General features: G+C 45.9%; 1 long non-coding RNA gene across 1 annotated transcript; it reads left to right on the top strand.

Moving 5' to 3' along the window:
• The first annotated feature begins 6,907 nt into the window (after positions 1–6,907).
• On the top strand, positions 6,908–10,469 carry LOC146754333 (uncharacterized). The gene is made up of 3 exons (XR_014938895.1): positions 6,908–7,020; positions 9,643–10,162; positions 10,368–10,469. It is a non-coding gene; the product is annotated as an uncharacterized LOC146754333 (long non-coding RNA).
• Positions 10,470–16,893: the final 6,424 nt, after the last annotated feature.

The following is a 16,893-nucleotide window of genomic DNA, read 5'->3' as shown; positions in this document are numbered from 1 at the left end:
GTGCCGCAACATTTTGTATGGTCAATAGTAAACATGGCATCCCCTCCAGGTACAGCTTCACCAGTTGTTAGGGGGGATTTCACAGCCAGGACTGGTTCTGAGGAAGAACAACATGGATGTCTTAATGCTCTTTAGATGAAAGTCTGGTATCTCATTTATGGATGGAAGATTTAATCATAGGCACATTTCTACTTCTCCCTTTGCATGAGTGCTGGAAGAAGCACTTCTATGCTTCAGATCTGTTACAGAAAGTTCTGCTTCTTGCACATGTGAGATATCAAAAGATAATAATATTCATGTCTCTGTCACAGAAACAGAACTTGTATCACTTTAGTGGTAGCTGGACGTTGATAGGAGATAGGAGAACTAGGAATAAAGGAAAGCCTTTGGTGTGTTAATGCACTACTATCCTTAAAGTCAAAGGAAACACCTTTAGGGAACCAACACACCTGCTCAGCACACACTGACCCATTTCCATTGGGGTTTTTGTGCTTACCAAGGTGCACGCTCCCTGGGAATTCCAGAGACGGGCTCTGTCCATGCGCATTGACTGCAGACACTCGGAACTGATCATCAGCCTCTTCAGACAGATTACTCACCGTGAACTCTGGGACGGGGACATGAGACTCGTGGCACCTCACCCACGTGAAGCCAGTTAGTTTCTTGCGTTCCACAATGTAGCCATCGATTGGAATGGGGCGGTGCGTCTTCAGAGGGGACCATGCCAGCATCACTGAGGTTTCTGTTTTATTTTTCACAATGGGGTCAGCTGGGGGCTGGGTGGGAGGTTTTCTGGGAGCTGAACAGAAAGAAATACAGAAATATTAGCAGAAGGTCATTTAAGCTGGAAAAGACCTTCAAGATCAGCAGACTCAACTTTCAGCATGACCTACTGAGTCCCACCATTAACTACTGTGCTACCTGAGGACATACATGACAAGCTTATTCCTGCAGGTATTTGCATAGGGAATAAATTCACCCTCTGGTTGCTTCGGAACATTTTAGAGGTTAAAATCCCATCAGACCTTTTCACTGTGTGCAGCCACTGATACAGGCAGGAGGCTGGGAATTACCTGATGGGCTCTAGTTACAGACTACTGACACAGTAAAGGATTGATTTCATTTCATTTTGGCCATCAGAAAGTTTGGAGTCTGGTTTAAGTCACCCAATTATAATTTAAGACTCCAATTACAATCATATAGAGAACAGCGCATTTAGGAGAACTCATCTCATCTTAATAAACCTGAATGAAATCACAGAATCATAGGATCACGGGAGGGCTTGGGTTGGAAGAAACCATCAAGGTCATTAAGTTCTAAACACCCTGCCATGGGCTGGCTGCACACTAACCAGCTCAGGCTGCCCATCACCCATCCAACCTCGCCTTCAACACCAAGGACAGGCATCCACAGCTTCTCTGGGCAGCCTGAAATGGAAGCAATGAGCCACATGTTGAAGATACTCAAATATTCATGACTGTAGGGAGCCAAATACTCCATACATATTGCCTGCCTGGTCAATGGTATTAAAATGCCAACAACAGACTCATCCAGCTCATTGAAAATGGTGTGAACATGGCGTACAGGATTCTTCCAGCATCGAGTTAGATCTGAAAAGAGTAAAAATAGGAATTCTCAATGCGATACAGTTTTCCCTCATAACATAAATAGACGCATAACTGTTTTGGGGTGCACTGTTACCAGCCTGTCAGTTGCTGTTGGTCAGTGCTAGATGCCAAAGGTCCCACTAACACAGCATGAAGCCGAAAGCTAGACGCTGGAATCAGATCTCCTGACCTTACCATCAGAAATCGAGATGTCATATTTTGCTCAGAGGTGCCTGCTTGTAGGAGGGACAGTTTCCGAGCTTTTTCTACTCCAGGATCCAGCTCAAGATTCAGAATTTAAACAGCAGTAAGAAATTAAACTGAGCTTTGTCACCTCCATCAAACAGAAGGAGTGGTTGGGTTCTACAGCTTTCCAAATCACTTAGAAACTGGCACAACAATCAGATGCCTACCTTTTCTTTTTGAACTTGTTAATACATAGAGCTTAATAGCATCAGAATGCCCCAAGCACTTCAGATAACACGACAGCTGTAAACCCTTCTTTAAGGATTCCTTTGTTTAACCACTGAGTAACTGTAATTCAGTGGTGCTGCTGGGAGAAGGGAAGTCCTAATCTTCCCAGATGGTGAATAGAGTTGATGTTCACATGCAGACTGGTGCTGCAGCACAGCCAGAAACCACTCATTTGGGAAACACAGCACCAAGAAAATAACAGGAATAGCTTCATAAAATCAGGCAGCTTCACCCAAATTTCCGTCTGATCATCACAGTGGCCCTCCTTTGGACCCACCCCAACAGCTCCACATCCTTCCCAGGCCTGGACACAGTGCTGCAAATAGGGCCTCACAAGAGCTGAGCAGGAGGGGACAATCACCTCCCTCTCCTGCTGGCCACCCCTTTTTCAGTGCAGCCCAGAACACACATGGATCTATCTTTTTCATATGTATATTCCCATAGATGTACATATATATACCACACCTACACCCCCACAATCTGCTACAACTTCATATTCCTCCCCACAGTCCCCGACAGCCCCCAGTAGCCCCATATCACCCTATGGCCCCCACAACCCTCTATCTCTCCATACACCACCCCTTAAAGCCCCATACCTGCCCATATCCTCCAATAGCTCCCCACAACCCCTACACACCCTCAGAGCCCCCTAGAGCCCCTAGTCCTCCTATGGCCCACCACAGCCCCATATCCCCCCTACAGTCCCCCTCAGCTCCTTTTACAGCCCCTGCACAGCTCTATAGAACAGTCTGATAGAACTACCTCTAGTAGAAGCAATCTCCACACAGAGATCCTTTCCCAGTGGCACTCAGCCCTTCAGTGGGGTCTAAGAGAGCTGCAGCCAGACTCAAACACAACTGCTCACACAGCTCAGCTGCCTTCACCTGTGCTCCTGACGCTGACACATTGCAGCCCCACAGCCCCCTCTGCCCCCCCCACAACGGCCACTCCCGCGCACTGCGGCTCAGCCAATCGGAGCCGGCGGAGCTGCCGCTGCCCAATGGGAGGCCGGGGGAGGCAGGCGCTGGGACGGAGAGAGGAGAGAAGAGACAGAGGCCGCACTGAGGTGGGATGGGCTGATGGGGAGTGCGGGGAGGACAGGGGGGTGTGGGGCTGTGGGGGGGCTTTACAGATGGCAGAGAGCACCTGGAGTGTAGAGCCAAGGGTAGGGGGGGGATCTTCCTCTTAGCAATGCCATGCAAAGAATGATGCAGACTCCTGCAGGGTCGGCTTTGCTGTGTGACCCTGGGTGGAAGCAGCTGGAAGGTCTCAGCCATTCTGTGTTATCACAGGAGCAGGAGAATGGAGTTGTAGCAGATTAAGGGGGTGTAGGTGTGGTATATATATGTACATCTATGGGAATATCTGTATGAAAAAGATAGATCCATGTGTATTCTGGGCTGCACTGAAAAAGGGGTGGCCAGCAGGAGAGGGAGGTGATTGTCCCCTCCTGCTCAGCTCTTGTAAGGCCCTATTTGCAGCACTGTGTCTAGGCCTGGGAAGGATGTGGAGCTGTTGGGGTGGGTCCAAAGGAGGGCCACTGTGATGATCAGACGGAAATTTGGGTGAAGCTGCCTGATTTTATGAAGCTATTCCTGTTATTTTCTTGGTGCTGTGTTTCCCAAATGAGTGGTTTCTGGCTGTGCTGCAGCACCAGTCTGCATGTGAACATCAACTCTATTCACCATCTGGGAAGATTAGGACTTCCCTTCTCCCACCAGCACCACTGAATTACAGTTACTCTAAGGAATCCTTAAAGAAGGGTTTATAGCTGTCATGTTATCTGAAGTGCTTGGGGCATTCTGATGCTATTAAGCTCTATGTATTAACAAGTTCAAAAAGAAAAGGTAGGCATCTGATTGTTGTGCCAGTTTCTAAGTGATTTGGAAAGCTGTAGAACCCAACCACTCCTTCTATTTGATGGAGGTGACAAAGCTCAGTTTAATTTCTGACTGCTGTTTAAATCCTGAAGCTGGAGCTGGTTCCTGGAGCAGAAAAAGCTCAGAAGCTGTCCCTCCTACAAGCAGGCACCTCTGAGCAAAATATGACATCTCGATTTCTGATGGTAAGGTCAGGAGATCTGATTCCAGCGTCTAGCTTTCAGCTTCATGCTATGTTAGTGGGACCTTTGGCATCTAGCACTGACCAACAGCAACTGACAGGCTGGTAACAGTGCACCCCAAAACAGTTATGTGTCTATTTATGTTATGAGGGAAAATTGCATTGCATTGAGATTTCCTATTTTTACACTTTGCAGATCTAACTCGATGCTGGAAGAATCCTGTACGCCATGTTCACACCATTTTCCATGAGCTGGATGAGTCTGTTGTTGGCATTTTAATACCATTGACCAGGCAGGCAATATGTATGGAGTATTTGGCTCTCTCTACAGTCATGAATGTTTGAGTATCTTCAACATGTGGCTCATTGCTTCCATTTCAGGCTGCCCAGAGAAGCTGTGGATGCCTGTCCTTGGTGTTGAAGGCGAGGTTGGATGGGTGATGGGCAGCCTGAGCTGGTTAGTGGGCAGCCAGCCCATGGCAGGGTGTTTAGAACTGGATGATCTTGAAGGTTTCTTCCAACCCAAGCCCTCCCGTGATCCTATGATTCTGTGATTTCATTCAGGTTTATTAAGATGAGATGAGTTCTCCTAAATGCGCTGTTCTCCATATGATTATAATTGGAGTCTAGATGGATGACTTAAACCAGACTCCAAACTTTCTGATGGCCAAAATGAAATGAAATCAATCCTTTACTGTGTCAGTAGTCTGTAACTAGAGCCCATCAGGTAATTCCCAGCCTCCTGCCTGTATCAGTGGCTGCACACAGTGAAAAAGTCTGATGGGATTTTAACCTCTAAAATGTTCCAAAGCAACCAAAGGGTGAATATATTCTCTATGCAAATACCTGCAGGAATAAGCTTGTCATGTATGTCCTCAGGTAGCACAGTAGTTAATGGTGGGACTCAGTAGGTCATGCTGAAAGTTGAGTCTGCTGATCTTGAAGGTCTTTTCCAGCTTAAATGACCTTATGCTAATATTTCTGTATTTCTTTCTGTTCAGCTCCCAGAAAACCTCCCACCCAGCCCCCAGCTGACCCCGTGGTGAAAAATAAAACAGAAACCTCAGTGACGCTGGCATGGACCCCTCCGAAGATGCAACGCCCCATTCCAATCGATGGCTACATTGTGGAACGCAAGAAACTAACTGGCTTCACCTGGGTGAGGTGCCACGAGTCTCATGTCCCCGTCCCAGAGTTCACGGTGAGCAATCTGTCTGAAGAGGCTGATGATCAGTTCCGAGTGTCTGCAGTCAATGCGCATGGACAGAGCCCGTCTCTGGAATTCCCAGGGAGCGTGCACCTTGGTAAGCACAAAAACCCCAATGGAAATGGGTCAGTGTGTGCTGAGCAGCTGTGTTGGTTCCCTAAAGATGTTTCATTTGACTTTAAGGATAGTAGTGCATTAACACACCAAAGGCTTTCCTTTATTACTAGTTCTCCTGTCAACGTCCAGCTACCACTAAAGTGATACAAGTTCTGTTTCTGTGAGAGAGACATGAATATCCTTATCTTTTGATATCTCACATGTGCAAGAGGCAGAACTTTCTGTAACAGATCTTAAGCATAGAAGTGCTTCTTCCAGCACTCATGCAAAGGGAGAAGTAGAAATGTACCTATGATTTAATCTTCCATCTCTAAATGAGATACCAGACTTGCATCTAAAGAGCATGAAGACATCCATGTTGTTCTTCCTCAGAACCAGTCCTGGCTGTGAAATCCCCCCTAACAGCTGGTGAAGCTGTACCTGGAGGGGATGCCATGTTTACTACTGATCTTACAACAATGTGTTGCAGCACTTGGTACCTCAGTGGTAAAGTCTTACAGGAAAGCGAGACCTGCATCATCAAGAGAACCCAAACTACTCACAGCCTAATCATAAAGAACATCACCAAGAATGATGGTGGAGCAGAAGTGAAATTTGTTGCCGAAAATGTTGATGTCAGCACCAAGATGAGAGTGAGAGGTATTTGCTTTGATCCTTCTCCTCTCCTCTTACAGTCAAGGCATAGTTGCTGTGATCTGATGATTAGAACTGGGGCTGCAGGCATTCACTGCCTGTACCAAATACCTGAAATTGCATCCCATGGACTGATGTGAGTCCTGGTAATGACCTAAACATGATAGCACTGAGTGTAGGGTAAGCCAGTCTACCCAGCTGCTTGGTATCTGAACCAGATTGCTTCATGCCAGCTGATGAATGTCTGCAGTTCACAGCTATTAGCCAGTGCATTCAGTCAGCAGGTTTACCACTGCATCACCATAGAGCAGTACTTTCAGCTCCAGGTTCAGACAGCCTTTCTGATTGCACTGGAATAATTTAGAAGTAGGGGAGCAATCATTCCAATAATATCTCTATCAATCAGCTTTGCATGACAAAATAGAACAAATAAACATTCATGATGGGAGGACCTGTTTGTCATTGGGTGGAAACCTCTGCAGAAGCATGTTTAGAGCATTCTTAATCAGTAGAAGGAGATGTTTGGTTGATTTTTACTTAGTAAATCCGGCAAGAAGACCAAATGAAATATCTTGAATTGCTCAGCAGTGACACAATGATGAGTGCAGGAACAGAAGGTGATACTTTTTCAGAGATGTTGCAGCAAACATTGACCACGTTAGCCTGATATCAATTGAACTAACGAGGCCTTTGCTCCTGACAGGTGCTGCAGTGAGATTTACCAATAAGAGCAAAGATGTAGAAAAGATCTCCGCTCGGCTGCGTGAGGAAGCCAAACTGCAGGCTGAGCTTTCAGACACAGGCGCTACTGTGGAGTGGATGAAGGATGGGAAGGAGCTCAAGGCCAGTGAAAAATAGGAACTGCACATTGTGGGGAAGAAACACACCCTGAAAATTCACAACGTCTCAATGGATGATGCTGTAAGTTGTCAGTGCATCTGTGAGGGGGATAAAATGCATGAGTTTGCATGATGAGGCTCTTCATCATATTCTGCTGGCTTGTCACCCTTGTTGATCCATGGAGAAACAAGAAAGGCCTAGAGTAGTGTATGCACTTTGGCATTGGAGAGCTTACTTAATTGCTTCTTCTCAAAGAACAAACTCCAGAGAGTCATGGAGACATCTCCAAACAGAATTGAATAATGGGACTAAATTGATGGAGAGCAGAACTTCCTGCCACGGCTTGTCAGCTAGTCTTAATTTTGCTTTTCTTCTCTCTGTCATGTTAGCATAATATTTCATACTGGCAGGTCTGCCCAAAGAATTAAATGAATTAGCTGATGGACGTTTCCATGTGCTTTGCACTGTAATGTGACTATCAAATGAGTAATCAATGCTGTTATTTTAAAATCTGTGTTGGCAAGCTGTAAGACAAACAGCTGCTGTTGGTAGCTTGGTTACTGCAGAATCAGCTTTTGTGTATCTCATAGATAGGGAAGAGACCCTTAAGGGTCAGCTAGTTGGACTCCCTTGCAATTAACAGGGGCACCGCAGCTCCATCAGGTGCTCTGAGCCCTGTCCATCCTGACTTTGAACATCCTCAGGCTCACCAATCTTATACCCATGCCACACACTCGCAGTATTTCACCATTCAGCATCACCACTTGTATCTTCTCTTGCTGTAAATCAGAGCTAGCTGGTAAATCATCTGCTGTGCGGGTCAGCTGTGTCTCTCCCATGGGCATCACGTGGCTGCTGGGAGGCTCTGAAGAGCTGCAGCCAGAGGTGTGTCACCCGCTGGGCCTCGTGCCCAAAGGAACCCACAGGAAAGTGTTGTTGCATTTTGTCATGCACTGCACTGCCATGAGACTTGACGTGCCAGACATCCTCTGACACGTGAGCTCCTGCATCCAGGCAGGACATCTGAGACGTCTCCTTCAGCCTGACGTGGCTGCAGTTTCACACTGATTTTACTAAGGAAGGAGAAGGCACGTGGATGAAACTCTTTTCCTGCTCTTCCTGGCATTAGCTCATAGTACAAGTAAAGCACTGTCAGGTCAAGCCTGGAGGAGTAATGCTTGTCACTGACATGTTCCTGTTCAGGGTGGAGCTGGAGGGTAAAATAACACAAGAAATTGTCATTGAAATTCAATATCTGTGAAATTCAGCTGGCTGCATTCACAGAACCTGGCGTTAAGATCTGTTTTCTGGTTTATTTCTTGAGCCTATTTTCCATAACCCAGTCCTCATTTATGAACCGAAGCTCTACTGAAAACCTTTCGCTGTGTATGCTCATGCTGCAGTGCAGCTCTTGTGACCATTAACAGCACATTCAAGTTCCTCTGATCACAGGATCCTTAAGGTTGATTAAGACCCTCTAGTCCGACTGCTCACCCATCTCCACCAAGATGCTAGCTAAAAACTCAGCAGAGATGATAGATCAAGCCCAACACTGGATTTGGGATGGCTAGAGATTCCTAAGATATTGAAGGGTTGCTTGCAGGTGGTGTTGGCTCAGGTATTCACCCTGCATCCCACCTCCCGTTCTGTTTGGTTGAGAATCATGCATTCTGCAATTTCACTTTGTAATTCAAAGCCCCTTTCTTTATCTGTTAAAAAACTGATCTAAAACAAGCCGAGAAGACTCCGTTGGAACTGGTTGATGCAGAACAAAGGCATCCCCAAAGGACAAGTTGCACTGTTTGATGAACATTATTGGATGAGAGCTAAGCTAAGATTTAAAAAGTTCTGGGGCTGTCTCTGAGCATCAAATACAGAGGAAGCCTGCATGATTCCCTGAGAATGGATACCTCCTACTTTGGTGTAGGGTGAAGGGAACACTAGCAGTAACTCCTATCACAAAATGTCACATGGCTCAGACAAAAAAGCCATCAAGAGGGCTTAATTAGGAGCACCAAATGGTCACAAGATGGTCTTAGGGCAGGGAAGTAATCTATCTATGTGATACTGATTGATGCTATTAGTTCTAAACAGCTTGACTCTAGAGGGACTGTTCTTCTTTGGTCACCTAGTTTTACAAGAATAGATGACTCCTGTCTATTACAATTTTTAACTCATTATTTGTTCACTGATGCCATAAATGTGCCTGGCATAGCAATTGGCCTTGGTATATTCAGTGACTGAAAGCAACAGTTGTTGCTCTAAGAAATGCAATGCTAAGCTAGGTCTGCCTGTAGCTGACAGCCATCAGCTTGCTCCTCAGGCAGGTTCTGTCTGGATGGAATGAAGGGCATGAAATACTGATGTGCTCTTCAAACGCTGCTTGTTAGCTTAGAGACAAAGTGTTGAATAGGTTTGTTCATGCATTGCAAACACGTTACTTATCTGCCTTCATTTTAGCTTCAGAAGAACGTGTGCAGAATACAGAATTGTTTAAAAGAAATAACAACTGTCTGCATAGAACTTACTCTTTCCTTACACAGGAGAATCAAGCACACGTTTGTATGTGAGTACCTCCAGAGGTGAAACTCAATCACCCAAATGTAATGAGCAGAGACATTACAATCAGTTCTAACTGTATCTTCATGCTGTGCTGAATAAGCCTGAGTCAGGATGTAAACCACTTTCTCTTTTTTTCTTCAGATGAAGCCATTAATGTTGTCAGCAAGCCCAAAACCACTTCAGAAATATCAGTCAGTCCTTCTGAAGACCTGGAGCTGGTGTGTGAGGTGTCAGCTGCAAGCGGAGCTGTCGTATGGAAGAAAGATCAAACAGAGGTGAAGCAGGACCAGAGGACAACCATCATCTCCCAGGGGACGCACCGCAAGCTCATGGTCAAAAATGTGACCCTGAAAGACCAAGGGAGCTACAGCTGTGAAACAAAAGATGACAAAGCAACATTCCAAGTGAAAGTCAGAGGTGAGAAAATGCTTGGAATCCCAGAGATAAAGGAACGCTTCATTTTGTGTGTCTTGCATTTGGAGGATCAACTTACAGCCCCTCTGGTGCAAAACATTTTGGCTATAGGACTTTCTTGGTCATCTAGTATCATAGCAACACTTTTCTACATGTGATTTACATCCAGGAATGAATTACTGCAACAAAGGGGAGTACAGCTGCGAGGCTGCTGGCTAGAAACTCACCTTCAAGATTCATGTAACTGGTAGGAAACACGTTTTGGTTGATATTCTTTGATTATTCCCTAGTCTGGCTGTGGAAATGTCTGTGTGAACGTGTCCTCTTTATTCTGCCATGAAACTGTTTTGAGAAGGATGAAAAGAAATGCTTACAAACGTGCAGCTAAAATGATTATTTGTTTTTAACAATATTTCATCCAGCTCTTCCCCTACAATTACTTTTATCATCAGCTGTCCATGGATGTCCAACTGTGATTTGTACAATGTGCAACACTGCTCTACCAGTTGATATTTCAACAGTACTATTTACACAGACGTCCTTTTCTGCTCCAAATCCACACCAGCCATGGGAGAGGGAGTAGGTGAGCATCTTCCTCCATTAGCTTGATCTAAATCTGACAGCTTCATCCAATCCAGGGCTTCTCCAAGACCTTTGAAAATTCTGTTACTGTTGAGGAGACAGCAGGCTTCTGGGCTTAGGTTAGAATATGGTGCCCTGTTGATGGGTCCTGAGAGTGTCCAAGCCTTACATAGAGAAAACCATCACTGCTCTTAAGATGTTTTGCAAGCAGGTGAAACTTGATTGAAGTGTGGCAGTGATGCTTTCTGAGATCTCTGGCCCCTAGTTTTTCTAGGCTTTTTGTTTGCCTCTTAAGATACAGTGAGCTGCTCTTAATTGTGGCTGTGTCCTTTGCCACGAGCATACCTCTGAGCACACAGTTATTTTGAGCTCCTCTTCTTCCAGTGGCTCGGATGAGCAATTCTGAGAGATATGCAGAATGGGGATGTGTCACGGGTTACATAGATTTACCTATGCCCGTGACAGGGGAAGCCACCCCACGCCCCCCCCCCGGGGCCTGGAAAGGAGGGGGAAAAGGGGAGTGGGATAAAACAGCGACAATCTAAGGAGGAAAAACTTATTTTACTAAATATGATATCGAAATACAAGATAACACAATATAATATAATTAAGGCTAACAAATCGAACGAAACAGAGAGAGAGAGAGTCTCCGAAAACCGAGAGGCCTACTGTGAACTCTAGGCGACACGGCTGGAATGCTTCCCACTCTCCGAGAAGTTCGAGAGAAGAAGGAGGGCACTCCAGCCTGGGAACGAGATTATATAGAGTCCTTGTCCCGTGACTTATTGTTACTCCTGTTGTTCTCTGGGATATGTAGTCTTCTTCTGTGGACTGCACATTCAACAGAAGTATCCATACTTGACATGATGTTATGATGTGGAATACTGATAGCAAAATTACAAAATTACAAAACCATGACATTCCACCCCTTATTCTACATTATTACATCATGGTTAATATATACATATATATACATATATATACACGTATGTAAAATTGTGATAGCTAAATAGTAGAATTGCATGTAACATAACTAAATGTACAACTATAATAACTAAAATACACTACACATGCAAACATATATATATATATATAGATACATAAAATTATTGACTGCACTCCCCCAGCATCAAATTCCCTTGTGGCACACATTGAACATCCCCATCCTTCTGCATTACCCACCAAGTGCACCCGGGTCCCTGGGCAAAGACAGTTCCACGGATAGGTTTGCCCTTTCCAGAAGCTGGAAGGACCCAAACAGCTTTTCCCAACATGTTCTTTACATGTATAACAGGGACCTTATCTCCTTCTACAGTGTGTAGGGGGCTAGATTGACTAGGACCATCACGATTGACAGATCCTCTAGTATTGACCAGCCAAGTGGCTTCTGCCAGATTCTTCTCCCAGTGCTTAAATGTTCCACCACCCATTGCTTTCAACATAGTTTTCAACAACCCATTATATCGTTCAATTTTACCAGAAGCTGGTGCATGGTAGGGAATATGATAAATCCACTCAATGCCATGATCTTTGGCCCAAGTATTTATAAGAGAATTTTTGAAATGTGTCCCATTATCAGATTCAATTCTTTCTGGGGTGCCATGCCGCCACAGGACTTGTTTCTCAAGACCTAATATGGTGTTTCGAGCAGTTGCATGGGGTACTGCGTATGTTTCAAGCCACCCAGTGGTTGCCTCTACCATAGTGAGTACATAACACTTACCACTGCGAGATCGTGGCAAGGTGATATAATCAACCTGCCACGCCTCCCCATATTTATACTTTTGCCATCGCCCTTCCTCCCAGAGAGGTTTCATCCTTCTGGCTTGTTTAATTATGGCACATGTTTCACAATCATGAATAACCTGCGCAATAGCGTCCATGGTTAAGTCCACCCCTCGGTCTCTGGCCCACTTATATGTTGCGTCTCTTCCTTGATGGCCTGAGGTCTCATGAGCCCATCGAGCTAGAAATAATTCGCCCTTATTCTGCCAATCCAAGTCAATTTGAGCCACCTCAATTCTAGCAGCTTTATCTACCTGATGGTTGTTTTGTTGTTCTTCAGTAGCCCGACTTTTGGGCACATGTGCATCCACATGACGCACCTTTACAACCATATTCTTTGTTCGGGAAGCAATGTCCTTCCATAGTTCAGCGGCCCAAACAGATTTTCCCCTCCGTTGCCAGTTATTTTGTTCCCACCGCTGTAACCACCCCCATAAGGCATTTGCCACCATCCATGAGTCAGTATAAAGATACAGCATTGGCCACCTCTCCCGTTCAGCAACATCTAAGGCCAGCTGGACAGCTTTTACCTCTGCAAACTGACTTGATTCTCCCTTACCTTCAGTGGCCTCTGCAACCTGTCGTGTGGGGCTCCACACAGCAGCTTTCCATTTGCGATGCTTCCCTACAATGCGACATGATCCATCAGTGAATAGGGCATATTTCTTTTCATTTTCTGGTAATTCGTTGTATGGTGGGGCCTCTTTAGCACATGATACCTCTTCTGCTGGTGATGTTCCAAACTTTTTATCTTCAGGCCAGTCCATGATTACCTCTAGGATTCCTGGACGATTGAGGTTTCCCATTCGCGCTCGCTGTGTAATCAGCGTAATCCACTTGCTCCAGGTGACATCGGTAGCATGATGGGTGGAGGGAACCTGTCCTTTGAACATCCAGTTCAGCACTGGCAGTCGAGGTGCCAAAAGGAGCTGTGTTTCAGTCCCGACTACTTCGGAAGCAGCCCGAACCCCCTCATACGCGGCTAAGATCTCCTTCTCAGTTGGAGTGTAGCACTCTTCAGACCCCTTATATGATCGACTCCAGAATCCCAGGGGTCGGCCTCGGGTCTCTCCTGAGGCTCTTTGCCACAAACTCCAAGTAGGGCCTTTCTCTCCAGCAGCAGTGTAGAGGATGTTCTTTACATCCTGTCCAGTCCGTACTGGCCCCAGGGCTACAGCACGGGCTATCTCTTGTTTAATCTGTTCAAAAGCCTGCTGCTGCTCAGGGCCCCATGCAAAATCATTCTTCTTCCGCGTTACCTGATAAAGGGGGCTTACAATGAGGCTGTAGTTTGGAATGTGCATCCTCCAAAAGCCTACTGCACCCAGGAAAGATTGTGTCTCTTTCTTGCTAGTTGGTGGAGACATGGCAGTGATTTTGTCGATCACATCTGCTGGGATGTGACGACGTCCATCCTGCCACTTTATACCTAAGAACTGAATTTCCTGGGCAGGTCCTTTTACTTTGCTTCGCTTAATAGCAAAGCCAGCTTGTAGAAGAATCCGGATTATCTGCTCTCCTTTTGTGAAAACTTCTTCTGCTGTATCGCCCCACACAACAATGTCATCAATGTACTGCAGGTGTTCAGGAGCACCACCCTGTTCCAGTACAGTTTGGACCAACCCATGGCAAATGGTTGGGCTGTGTTTCCACCCCTGGGGCAAACGGTTCCAAGTATACTGAATGCCCCTCCAGGTGAAGGCAAACTGTGGCTTGCATTCTGCGGCCAAAGGAATAGAAAAGAAGGCATTGGCAATGTCAATGGTGGCATACCATTTGGCTGCTTTTGACTCCAGCTCGTACTGGAGTTCCAACATGTCCGGCACAGCAGCGCTCAATGGGGGTGTGACCTCATTCAGGCCACGGTAGTCTACTGTCAGCCTCCATTCTCCACTGGCTTTACGCACTGGCCATATGGGACTGTTAAAAGGTGAGTGAGTTTTACTGATCACTCCCTGATTCTCCAACTGGCGAATCAAATCATGAATGGGGAGCAAGGAATCCCTGTTGGTGCGATACTGCCGTCTGTGCACTGTCTTTGTAGCAATCGGTACCTGCTGCTCTTTTACTCGTAGCAGCCCCACAACAGACGGGTCCTCTGACAGGCCAGGCAAAACAGACAGCTGCTTAATGTTGTCCATGTCTACAGCAGCTATCCCAAAGGCCCATCGATACCCCTTAGGATCCTTGAAATGCCCCCTTCTGAGGTAATCAATACCCAGTATACATGGAGCCCCTGGGCCAGTCACAATAGGATGTTTTTGCCAGTCTTTGCCAGTGAGGCTTATTTCAGCCTCCAGCACAGTCAATTCTTGAGAGCCCCCAGTCACTCCAGAAATATGAATTGATTCTGTCCCTTCATGACTAGAGGGCATTAGGGTGCACTGTGCACCGGTATCCACCAGCGCCTTATATTCCTGTGGTTCTGATGTGCCAGGCCATCGAATCCACACAGTCCAATAAACTCTATTATCCCTTTCCCTCCCCTGACTGAGGGCAGGGCCCCTCTATTGGTTACCTGTGATGACTGGAGCAACTCCACTGGTGGTTGGTATGTCTAGCAGTTCTTTCACCCGTGCTCGTAGTGCAGAAGTAGGCTGATCATGCCACTTCCTCATGTCTTCTCCACGGTCACGTAGGTAGCGCCACATGGAAACACGCGGTGCAATCGTACTGTTGTTCTTTGCTCGAGCTGGGAAGCGTGTGCGTTTAACAGCTGAGACTTTTGATGATGCAGGTGGGGAGTAGGACTGGACTAGTTTGATCAGATCCTTCATTAGACCTGGTGGCCCGTACGAGGATTGACCTTCATCAGTTGTTTCTGATACTATTACAGGATCATTACAATTAGTTGATGGAAACAATTTCTTGCACATTTCATCTACTCGGTTTTCTAGCCGTGAGATGGCAGAAACTGCGGCATGCGGTTGGGGGAGCTGCTGATCGATGGTTTGAAGCATTATAATCAGCTCAACAACTCGGGGCCATCTGTCCACGAACCCTTTAGATCCTGATACCAATGACTGTGCAATTCTCTCTGGTGCTGTACTTGTGATTTTCTGCCACATGTCAGGATCGGCCCTCACTCTCTCAGGGTCAAGTTCGCTTGGATCAGGGCTGTACAACATTTTCGCCATGGCCAATTCCCTCAGGCGCTGAATACCTTTTTGGACGGTATTCCAACTATCAAATTTAGGCTTCAAAGCATCCTTATAGGGGTACCTTTCTCTCACGGCTTCTAACAGCCGCAACCAGAGAGTGGCAGCTCCATCCGAACATCTGCTAATCCCTCTGTCGATACCTGCATCTTGGGCAATGCTTCCTAGTTGGCGAGCTTCATTACCATCTAGAGACAAGCTGTTGCCCCGTTGTCCCAGCAGCGAAGCAACCAAGCAAGGATACCTTCATCTTGACGCCGTGTGAACTCCTTTCTTGAGCCTTGGATTTCAGTCAGCTTCAGAGGTCGACAATAGGTGATTTCCTCCTCATCATCAGTCTCTTCTTCATGCCTCTTGGTTTTTGCCTTTGCTTTTTTCAGTACTGCTCCATGCCCGGCACCTGGGTCTTCTGCAGCCCCCCCCTGTGCTTCTCCTTCTTTTCGTTCTAGACGCATGGACACCCGTTTCCATTTCTTGCCTTCCACAGGGGCAACTGATATTGCTACTGATGCCTCCTGTGACTGATCAGAATTAACTTGGGCTTGAATCTCAGATCGGAAACTCTCTCTCTCCAGAATAGTATGATACAAAGCACGGTATGCATAAGCCAAACCCCACATAAGGTTTACCTCCTTAGATCTCTGACCCAAATACTCACTTAATTTCTTAGGGTCCCTTAGGTGTTCAAGAGTGAAATCCCATGACACTGCGGGTCCCCATGCTTCTAAGACTTTTCCTAAACCTTTCCATATTCCCTGCCAGTCATCATTCTCTGGTTCTGGAGGGGACTTCCGCATAGAACGAATGCATAGGAACATATATGCATGCATTGATAGTGATAACATGAATGCAAGTATGAACCCTATCTCAGTTATTGAAAAGCGTGTGGAAATCTGAGAGTACAACCTAAATAAAAAGGGTTTTTTTAGCCTGTACAATGAATTAAACATGGTGGTGTTTGTAAAATTGCCTGTTCCATCTGGGATGCAAGTATTTGTAAAATTGCCTGTTCCATCTGGGATGCAAGTGTTTGTAAGATTCACAATTCCATCTGAGGTGTAGATGCCAAAATTCTGACCATACCACATCTCGTAAAAGTACCAGGCAGGTGTCTCCATCAGTATCCACCTTATTAGGCTATATATCTGCACAATTCCACAACACCAAATTATGGTGTTAATAGTTGACCAATACTTTAAGAAGATCATAATTGCTTTCAATCCCTTAAACAGAGCAACTGGGATGAAGAGTGGATTCATAGCTGGCAGGCTCTGTAAAAGTCAGAGCTAGCTAGCTTTGCTCTAAGGGAGAAAGAAATCCCTTTGTTTTCTACACAAAAGTTAGATAGCAATGCTGAGAATGTGCAGCAGCCCTTAATGTTGACAATTTGTCTGGTATTTCAAGGTCACGTTCTCTGTGAGCAGCTACGGAAAGATAACACTCCCAACACTCC

The sequence above is a fragment of the Coturnix japonica genome, chromosome W, assembly GCF_054131305.1.
Source record: "Coturnix japonica strain WE chromosome W, WE-NBRP24, whole genome shotgun sequence".
NCBI lineage: Eukaryota > Metazoa > Chordata > Aves > Galliformes > Phasianidae > Coturnix > Coturnix japonica.
Note: the sequence above shows the minus strand (reverse complement) of the source record. Positions and strands in the feature narration are given on the sequence as shown.